Consider the following 11248-nt stretch of genomic DNA (forward strand, 5'->3'; position numbering starts at 1 on the left):
ACATCCTGGTCTGGGGTCTCTAATCAGAGGGAGGGAGGGAGGGCTACTCCTTATTACTGTACCTCACCTCAGTCTCCTTCAAGTCTCTGGAGCTCACATCCTGGTCTGGGGTCTCTAATCAGAGGGAGGGAGGGAGGGCTATTCCTTATTACTGTACCTCACCTCAGTCTCCTTCAAGTCTCTGGAGCTCACATCCTGGTCTGGGGTCTCTAATCAGAGGGAGGGAGGGAGGGCATCTCCTTATTACTGTACCTCACCTCAGTCTCCTTCAAGTCTCTGGAGCTCACATCCTGGTCTGGGGTCTCTAATCAGAGGGAGGGAGGGAGGGCTACTCCTTATTACTGTACCTCACCTCAGTCTCCTTCAAGTCTCTGGAGCTCACATCCTGGTCTGGGGTCTCTAATCAGAGGGAGGGAGGGAGGGCTACTCCTTATTACTGTACCTCACCTCAGTCTCCTTCAAGTCTCTGGAGCTCACATCCTGGTCTGGGGTCTCTAATCAGAGGGAGGGAGGGAGGGCATCTCCTTATTACTGTACCTCACCTCAGTCTCCTTCAAGTCTCTGGAGCTCACATCCTGGTCTGGGGTCTCTAATCAGAGGGAGGGAGGGAGGGCTACTCCTTATTACTGTACCTCACCTCAGTCTCCTTCAAGTCTCTGGAGCTCACATCCTGGTCTGGGGTCTCTAATCAGAGGGAGGGAGGGCATCTCCTTATTACTGTACCTCACCTCAGTCTCCTTCAAGTCTCTGGAGCTCACATCCTGGTCTGGGGTCTCTAATCAGAGGGAGGGAGGGCTACTCCTTATTACTGTACCTCACCTCAGTCTCCTTCAAGTCTCTGGAGCTCACATCCTGGTCTGGGGTCTCTAATCAGAGGGGGGGAGGGCTACTCCTTATTACTGTACCTCACCTCAGTCTCCTTCAAGTCTCTGGAGCTCACATCCTGGTCTGGGGTCTCTAATCAGAGGGAGGGAGGGCATCTCCTTATTACTGTACCTCACCTCAGTCTCCTTCAAGTCTCTGGAGCTCACATCCTGGTCTGGGGTCTCTAATCAGAGGGAGGGAGGGCATCTCCTTATTACTGTACCTCACCTCAGTCTCCTTCAAGTCTCTGGAGCTCACATCCTGGTCTGGGGTCTCTAATCAGAGGGAGGGAGGGAGGGCATCTCCTTATTACTGTACCTCACCTCAGTCTCCTTCAAGTCTCTGGAGCTCACATCCTGGTCTGGGGTCTCTAATCAGAGGGAGGGAGGGAGGGCATCTCCTTATTACTGTACCTCACCTCAGTCTCCTTCAAGTCTCTGGAGCTCACATCCTGGTCTGGGGTCTCTAATCAGAGGGAGGGAGGGTGTTGTGTGTGAAATCCCAGCCATGGTGGGATAAGGTAGAGTTCATATCTCTTTCTCTCCCTCTCCTCCTTTCTCAATCTCTCTCTCAGAAAAGGTTCTCTTCAAAGATGGCCATCAAGTCGCTCTGGAAGTTGATGTCAATGGTGTCCGCCATCTGTAGAGAGAGGGGGATGAGAGACAGAGCGAGAGAGAGAGAGGAATTAGATGCAGTGTTAATCTTTCCCATCTCTTCTCAGCTAAACTACCTCTCCTCTGTATTATTGTAATATAACTGAATATACATAATATAACAAGAATATACATATATTAATATGTATCTTTATGATGATTCTCTCCTCATCTCTCCTGCTATACCAGTATATCATGTTAGTATTATAGTAGTATTACTGCTATACTAGTATAACATGTTAGTATTATAGTAGTATTACTGCTATAAAGTATTACCACCTCTCTTCTGCTATACTAGTATAACATGTTAGTATTATAGTAGTATAACTGCTATAAAGTATTACCACCTCTCTTCTGCTAAACCAGTATATTATGTTAGTATTATAGTAGTATAACTGCTATAAAGTATTACCACCTCTCTTCTGCTAGAAAAGTATATTATGTTAGTATTACAGTAGTATAACTGCTATAAAGTATTACCACCTCTCTCCTGCTATACTAGTATAACATGTTAGTATTATAGTAGTATCACTGCTATAAAGTATTACCGCCTCTCTCCTACTATACTAGTATAACATGTTAGTATTATAGTAGTATTACTGCTATAAAGTATTACCACCTCTCTCCTGCTAAACTAGTATTTTATGTTAGTATTATAGTAGTATCACTGCTATAAAGTATTACCGCCTCTCTCCTACTATACTAGTATAACATGTTAGTATTATAGTAGTATTACTGCTATAAAGTATTACCACCTCTCTTCTGCTATACTAGTATTTTATGTTAGTATTATAGTAGTATTACTGCTATAAAGTATTGCCACCTCTCTCCTGCTATACTAGTATAACATGTTAGTATTATAGTAGTATCACTGCTATAAAGTATTACCGCCTCTCTCCTACTATACTAGTATAACATGTTAGTATTATAGTAGTATTACTGCTATAAAGTATTACCGCCTCTCTCCTGCTATACTAGTATAACATGTTAGTATTATAGTAGTATTACCGCCTCTCTCCTACTATACTAGTATAACATGTTAGTATTATAGTAGTATTACTGCTATAAAGTATTACCGCCTCTCTCCTGCTATACTAGTATAACATGTTAGTATTATAGTAGTATTACTGCTATAAAGTATTACCACCTCTCTCCTACTATACTAGTATAACATGTTAGTATTATAGTAGTATTACTGCTATAAAGTATTACCGCCTCTCTCCTGCTATACTAGTATAACATGTTAGTATTATAGTAGTATCACTGCTATAAAGTATTACCGCCTCTCTCCTACTATACTAGTATAACATGTTAGTATTATAGTAGTATTACTGCTATAAAGTATTACCGCCTCTCTCCTGCTATACTAGTATAACATGTTAGTATTATAGTAGTATCACTGCTATAAAGTATTACCGCCTCTCTCCTACTATACTAGTATAACATGTTAGTATTATAGTAGTATTACTGCTATAAAGTATTACCGCCTCTCTCCTGCTATACTAGTATAACATGTTAGTATTATAGTAGTATCACTGCTATAAAGTATTACCGCCTCTCTCCTGCTATACTAGTATAACATGTTAGTATTATAGTAGTATTACTGCTATAAAGTATTACCACCTCTCTCCTCCTCCTTTCCTGCTCGCGGCGTCTCGCCAGCTCCCTCTGCTGGTCCACAGAGTCCTCGTCGTCACGGCTACTGGAGAAGAGAAAGTGGAGTGTCAGAGGGGGATGAGCTTAGATGGGGTGCTAGAATGAGCTTCTCCCTTTATCCATCCTTCCCTTTTTTCTCACCATAGTTTCTACCTCGGCTGAGAGGTCTTCTCCCTCTCCTCCTCCTCCTCCTCCCTTTCCCTCCCTCCATCCTTCCCTCTTACCGTAGTTTCTCCTGCTCTCTCCTGGCCTGTGCTTTTAGCTGTTTCTCTCTCTCCTTCTCTCGGGCGACGCGACGGACCTGTTCGAAGCTGTCGCTAGAGGAGCGGACAGCGGAGGCGGGGGTGGACTGAGAACGCTGGGCCAAGAACCCATGTTCTTTAACTTCACATCCTGGGAGGGGAGGGAGAAAGTGTAGTGGGAGGGGGAAGAGTGCCACACAGACATTTCGTTAACACCCACTTTTTAAAGACATTTCACCTCCATTTTAATAACACTGCCTTACAGGAGAAGTTCTTCTTTTTTACAACTAAATCTATTTTATTAAGTTGAATTTCATAGTAAGGGTCCAGACACTTTTTTTTTTGTGATTTCACATGCTTTTGAGAAACTTACCCCAACCAGCAAATCATGTTTTTGGGAAACCCGAGCAAATCACATCCTCATTTTGTAGTTTTGTTTCATTAAAGCCTATTTATTTTTGTTACAAGCCGTGTTTCGTTAAAGCCTGTGTAAAGTTAATTTGTTTCAATGTACCGGTAGGCACCTGCGGCTTATAGACATGTGCGACTTATTTATGTTCAAAATAATACTTTTTTTTAAATTCAGTGGGTGCGGCTTATATTCAGGTGCACTTAATAGTCCGGGAAATTACGCCAGTTGTTCTGTATAGACGCATAAACACTCCCGTCTACAGACTTCCTTTGGACGACCGATATCTAATGAGGCTTTGGCTAGTTGTTCTGGACGACCGATATCTAATGAGGCTTTGGCTAGTTGTTCTGGACGACCGATATCTAATGAGGCTTTGGCTAGTTGTTCTGGACCACCGATATCTAATGAGGCTTTGGCTAGTTGTCCTGGACGACCGATATCTAATGAGGCTTTGGCTAGTTGTTCTGGACGACCGATATCTAATGAGGCTTTGGCTAGTTGTTCTGGACGACCGATATCTAATGAGGCTTTGGCTAGTTGTCCTGGACGACCGATATCTAATGAGGCTTTGGCTAGTTGTCCTGGACGACCGATATCTAATGAGGCTTTGGCTAGTTGTCCTGGACGACCGATATCTAATGAGGCTTTGGCTAGTTGTCCTGGACGACCGATATCTAATGAGGCTTTGGCTAGTTGTTCTGGACGACCGATATCTAATGAGGCTTTGGCTAGTTGTCCTGGACGACCGATATCTAATGAGGCTTTGGCTAGTTGTCCTGGACGACCGATATCTAATGAGGCTTTGGCTAGTTGTTCTGGACGACCGATATCTAATGAGGCTTTGGCTAGTTGTTCTGGACGACCGATATCTAATGAGGCTTTGGCCCCTGAAAAAGGGGAGAAATAATCACGAGAGTGATACGGTATTGTTTCCTCACTGAGAACTTTTACTGCAAATCATTTTACCAAAGTAACACATTTTACAAAACAACAGATCTACAGGAAAGAGCTAGTGTTGTAGGGTACAAGGCTTATTCAAGTCACAACAGTATACACTGTAATTCACTGAAACATACACTCATTTCAATATAACTGTCAAGCACAAAGCTTTAACTCAGTAAACCATAACTCAATTTATCAACAGTCAATAAAGTGTTTGAAAAACCATTATACAAAAAACACCGCAAAATATCTTATTAATAACAACGCACATGTTCATTGACGATCGACATAAAATGGCAGCTACTCTCAGTACGAAGCCTTCGCTGCAACCGAGCAGGGCTCATATTACTCTCTGCAAACTGAACTCTAACTTCCTCAAGATGTTACTAAGACACAGCTTAAACACTCTTGACATGTTAGCGAGTTATTACATTTAAATGACTCTGTTTTATCATCAATAACGTACCTGGAAAAGGGGAGAAATAATCCCGAGTGTGATACGGTATTGTTTCCTCACTGAGAACTTTTACTGTAATGAGGAAAAGACCGCGATTTCCCCGCGAACTTGGCTGGAGACCAGAGCAATCGATCTCAGGCTCATAGATTAAAGAGCATTTAGTAGATCACAGATTAACACTTTTCCCCTTCAATTTGGCACCACAAAATAAAGTAATCAATATAACGGTTTACACATTCCTTTTACAATTCTTACCTTTTGTACGCTTGATGGATTTTTAACTTTTTAACACAATTATATGAATGTTATCCATCTCTATCAACTAATACAGAATGCATGATATTTTTAACCTTAGATGTTTTAAGATCCTCACATACTATGAACTTACTAATACTTTTTAATGTATAACAGGCTATGAGTATTTCCTGTAACCTGTCACATATACAGGGGGTACCAGGTAGTAATGAGGCTATATACAGGGGGTACCAGGTAGTAATGAGGCTATATACAGGGGGTACCAGGTAGTAATGAGGCTATATACAGGGGGTACCAGGTAGTAATGAGGCTATATACAGGGGGTACCGGGTAGTAATGAGGTTATATACAGGGGGTACCAGGTAGTAATGAGGCTATATACAGGGGGTACCGGGTAGTAATGAGGTTATATACAGGGGGTACCTCCTCTCCTCTCTGACTAATGACTGACTCCTGGAGGATCCTGGGAGCGTCCGCGGACAGGATGGCGTGCATTGCCACGGCGATGATCGTCCCCGCCCCCCTCTCCCTCAGCATCTCCGCTGCCGCCACGAAACCCACCGCATCATCGATGATGTCATCCTGACACACACACACACACACACACACACACACACACACACACACACACACACACACACACACACACACACACACAGAGACTGATAGATTATGGTAAAGGTCCTGAGGACAGGGTACTAACCTACCCAACCCTCTAACGGGGTACTAACCTACCCAACCCTCTAACAGGGTACTAACCTACCCAACCCTCTAACGGGGTACTAACCTACCCAACCCTCTAACGGGGTACTAACCTACCCAACCCTCTAACGGGGTACTAACCTACCCAACCCTGTAACGGGGTACTAACCTACCCAACCCTCTAACGGGGTACTAACCTACCCAACCCTCTAACAGGGTACTAACCTACCCAACCCTCTAACAGGGTACTAACCTACCCAACCCTCTAACAGGGTACTAACCTACCCAACCCTCTAACAGGGTACTAACCTACCCAACCCTCTAACAGGGTACTAACCTACCCAACCCTCTAACGGGGTACTAACCTACCCAACCCTCTAACAGGGTACTAACCTACCCAACCCTCTAACGGGGTACTAACCTACCCAACCCTCTAACAGGGTACTGACCTACCCAACCCTCTAACGGGGTACTAACCTACCCAACCCTCTAACGGGGTACTAACCTACCCAACCCTCTAACAGGGTACTAACCTACCCAACCCTCTAACAGGGTACTAACCTACCCAACCCTCTAACAGGGTACTAACCTACCCAACCCTCTAACGGGGTACTAACCTACCCAACCCTCTAACGGGGTACTAACCTACCCAACCCTCTAACAGGGTACTAACCTACCCAACCCTCTAACAGGGTACTAACCTACCCAACCCTCTAACAGGGTACTAACCTACCCAACCCCCTAACAGGGTACTAACCTACCCAACCCTCTAACAGGGTACTAACCTACCCAACCCTCTAACAGGGTACTAACCTACCCAACCCTCTAACGGGGTACTAACCTACCCAACCCTCTAACGGGGTACTAACCTACCCAACCCTCTAACGGGGTACTAACCTACCCAACCCTCTAACGGGGTACTAACCTACCCAACCCTCTAACAGGGTACTAACCTACCCAACCCTCTAACAGGGTACTAACCTACCCAACCCTCTAACGGGGTACTAACCTACCCAACCCTCTAACGGGGTACTAACCTACCCAACCCTCTAACGGGGTACTAACCTACCCAACCCTCTAACGGGGTACTAACCTACCCAACCCTCTAACGGGGTACTAACCTACCCAACCCTCTAACGGGGTACTAACCCACCCAACCCTCTAACGGGGTACTAACCCACCCAACCCTCTAACGGGGTACTAACCCACCCAACCCTCTAACGGGGTACTAACCTACCCAACCCTCTAACGGGGTACTAACGTACCCAACCCTCTAACGGGGTACTAACCCACCCAACCCTCTAACGGGGTACTAACCCACCCAACCCTCTAACGGGGTACTAACCCACCCAACCCTCTAACGGGGTACTAACCCACCCAACCCTCTAACGGGGTACTAACCCACCCAACCCTCTAACGGGGTACTAACCTACCCAACCCTCTAACGGGGTACTAACGTACCCAACCCTCTAACGGGGTACTAACCCACCCAACCCTCTAACGGGGTACTAACCCACCCAACCCTCTAACGGGGTACTAACGTACCCAACCCTCTAACGGGGTACTAACCTACCCAACCCTCTAACGGGGTACTAACCTACCCAACCCTCTAACGGGGTACTAACCTACCCAACCCTCTAACGGGGTACTAACCTACCCAACCCTCTAACGGGGTACTAACCTACCCAACCCTCTAACTAACAGGGTACTAACCTACCCAACCCTCTAACTAACAGGGTACTAACCTACCCAACCCTCTAACTAACAGGGTACTAACCTACCCAACCCTCTAACAGGGTACTAACCTACCCAACCCTCTAACAGGGTACTAACCTACCCAACCCTCTAACAGGGTACTAACCTACCCAACCCTCTAACAGGGTACTAACCTACCCAACCCTCTAACAGGGTACTAACCTACCCAACCCTTTAACGGGGTACTAACCTACCCAACCCTCTAACAGGGTACTAACCTACCCAACCCTGCCTTTAGGGAACTGTGGTTTTGGGTAGTGTAGTCCTACCTCCTCCTGTATGTACTGCAGTAGGAGGGGGTTGTGGGTAGTGTAGTCCTACCTCCTCCTGTACATACTTCAGTAGGAGGGGGTTGTGGGTAGTGTAATCCTACCTCCTCCTGGATGTACTGCAGTAGGAGGGGGTTGTGGGTAGTGTAGTCCTACCTCCTCCTGTATGTACTGCAGTAGGAGGGGTTGTGGGTAGTGTAGTCCTACCTCCTCCTGTAGATACTGCAGTAGGAGGGGGTTGTGGGTAGTGTAGTCCTACCTCCTGTATGTACTGCAGTAGGAGGGGGTTGTGGGTAGTGTAGTCCTACCTCCTCCTGTACGTACTGCAGTAGGAGGGGGTTGTGGGTAGTGTAGTCCTACCTCCTCCTGTTTGTACTGCAGTAGGAGGGGGTTGTGGGTAGTGTAATCCTACCTCCTCCTGGATGTACTGCAGTAGGAGGGGGTTATGCAAATTAACTGAATCCCCCCCCAAAAAACGTTCCACTGCATTTCAGCCCTGCCACAAAAGGACCAGCATGTCAGTGATTCTCTCGTTAACAGGTGTGAGTGTTGACGAGGACAAGGCTGGAGATCACTCTGTCATGCTGATTGAGTTCGAATAACAGACTGGAAGCTTCGGGTGTACACCGTTAGTTTATACTGGATACACCTGGTGTACACCGTTAGTTTATACTGGATACACCTGGTGTACACCGTTAGTTTATACTGGATACACCTGGTGTACACCGTTAGTTTATACTGAATACACCGGGTGTACAACTTTAGTTTATACTGGATACACCGGGTGTACAACTTTAGTTTATACTGAATACACCGGGGGTACACCGTTAGTTTATACTGGATACACCGGGTGGGTTAGTTCTTCTTGAGAGAACTAACCCAAAATTAGTCGAACTAACCCAAAATTAGTTGAAAGGCTAAGTGATTCTCTTCCTGAGAAGAAGCTGACAGCCTTCAAACAGAGCAAAAAAAGTGGTCCCAAAAAATATGTCAAAATGAATAAAAAAATGATACAGCTGTCTTTAATAAGATCAAACTGAACTAACTGCTATCTTGAAATGTTGAAAAAGTGTTTTTAAATAGGCATCCTATCATTTGAAAATTAGTTGAAAGGCTAAGTGATTCTCCTCCTGAGAAGAAGCTGACAGCCTTCAAACATAGTGCAAAAAAAGTGTCACTGAGAAATAGGATAATTATGAAACATGAAAACTATATTGTCTGACTCAGCTACTATGCATGTTGGTTGGACAACACGAACACTTCGCTCGCTACATGTGAAAATTAAAAAGGATGGTTAGGATACTTAGCATGTTAGCTAACCCTTCCCTAACCACTAGCCCAGGGGTTCTCAAACTTTTTTGTGATAGCAAATTCATCAGTGACCCCCTCATAATCAGAACACAACTCGAGTGAGATAAAAAAATATCATACAAGGAGCTTTAACATGATTTCGTGTGCAAGGCCGGACAAACCAAGTCTCGGGCCCTGGGAATGAACATTTTAAAGGTCTGCCTCTTGGAGGGAAAAAAACTTGCTAATTTCCTGCATTCTACACATTTTGTCATGGGGCAGAGAAATGTTTCTTGTTGCAACTATAACGCTAATATCCTGCAGTTCTACCCATGTTGTCATGGGGCAGAGAAATGTTTCTTGTTGCAACTATAACGCTAATATCCTGCAGTTCTACACATGTTGTCATGGGGCAGAGAAATGTTTCTTGTTGCAACTATAACGCTAATATCCTGCAATTCTACACATGTTGTCATGGGGCAGAGAAATGTTTCTTGTTGCAACTATAACGCTAATATCCTGCAGTTCTACACATGTTGTCATGGGGCAGAGAAATGTTTCTTGTTGCAACTATAACGCTAATATCCTGCAGTTCTACACATGTTGTCATGGGGCAGAGAAATGTTTCTTGTTGCAACTATAACGCTAATATCCTGCAGTTCTACACATGTTGTCATGGGGCAGAGAAATGTTTCTTGTTGCAACTATAACGCTAATATCCTGCAGTTCTACACATGTTGTCATGAGGCAGAGAAATGTTTCTTGTTGCAACTATAACACTAATATCCTGCAGTTCTACACATGTTGTCATGGGGCAGAGAAATGTTTCTTGTTGCAACTATAACGCTAATATCCTGCAGTTCTACACATGTTGTCATGAGGCAGAGAGAAAACGACTGTGTAACGAAGACGCTGTGAGTTGAGAAGCAGGTGAAACGTTTAATAAAACAACAAACGAGACAACATAACAGTAGCGTCTTTGCATGTACACAGGATCAATACTGACTGGGGAAGGAACCTAAGGGAGGGCCAGATATAGGGGTGGTAATAAGTAAGGTAATGGAGTCCAGGTTTGCCTCATGACAACGTGCAGGTGCTCGTAATGATTGATCCCAGGACCGGCGGTTAGTATACCGGCGACGTCAAACACCGGAGGGGAGGAGCGAGAGCAGACGTGACAGACTGCCACCTCTCATTGAAGCCATGGAAGTTCACGGCCGACCGCACCACTGCAGGCATTGTTAGCAGAAAACAGGATCCCCCATAATAGTGAAATAAATAAATAGAAAGTCAATCATGGTACCAATAAATGCTTCTAATACACCAGATGTATGTCCTTGAACCGATTATGTTTAAATCTCATTTAAAAAGCATTTTTGAAACGGTCTGTTTGAGATACAAGTTTGAGGTGGCTTTTTTAAAGTATTTTTTCTCCAATTAATGCTTCGGCCACAAATACGAGTATAGTCAAAATTATTTGGGTATGAGTTAACAGAACATTAACTTTTAAAAGTTTGATTTTCACTGGACAATTACTTTAAATTACAGTGCATTTATGTAAAAAAAATATAGTATTGAAGATTTGAGATGGAAAATGTATAATAGGTGGAGTACTGTGGATACCAATAGGCTCATGTTGCCCAAGGTTTAATAACAAACATTGTAGATTAATAATATTACATTGTATTGTATTACACCCTCTAAACTTCCACGGATCCCTGGGGCAAAATGTGTTTTTTCAGTTGTTGGAT

At 44.3% G+C, this 11248-nt stretch overlaps 1 long non-coding RNA gene across 2 annotated transcripts; it reads right to left on the reverse strand.

The window, feature by feature from the left end:
* Positions 1-1263: 1263 nt before the first annotated feature.
* LOC123733301 (uncharacterized) lies at positions 1264-5363 on the reverse strand. 2 transcript variants are annotated; one of them, XR_014391662.1, is made up of 4 exons: positions 5236-5363; positions 3398-3566; positions 3141-3219; positions 1264-1503 (listed from the first exon to the last, which is right to left on the reverse strand). It is a non-coding gene; the product is annotated as an uncharacterized LOC123733301 (long non-coding RNA). The 2 variants fall into 2 exon arrangements; XR_014391663.1 differs by having other exon boundaries at positions 3138-3219.
* Between the last annotated feature and the right edge of the window lie 5885 nt (positions 5364-11248).

The sequence above is a fragment of the Salmo salar genome, unplaced genomic scaffold (assembly GCF_965601325.2).
Source record: "Salmo salar unplaced genomic scaffold, fSalSal1 ptg000960l, whole genome shotgun sequence".
In the NCBI taxonomy this organism is placed as follows: domain Eukaryota; kingdom Metazoa; phylum Chordata; class Actinopteri; order Salmoniformes; family Salmonidae; genus Salmo; species Salmo salar.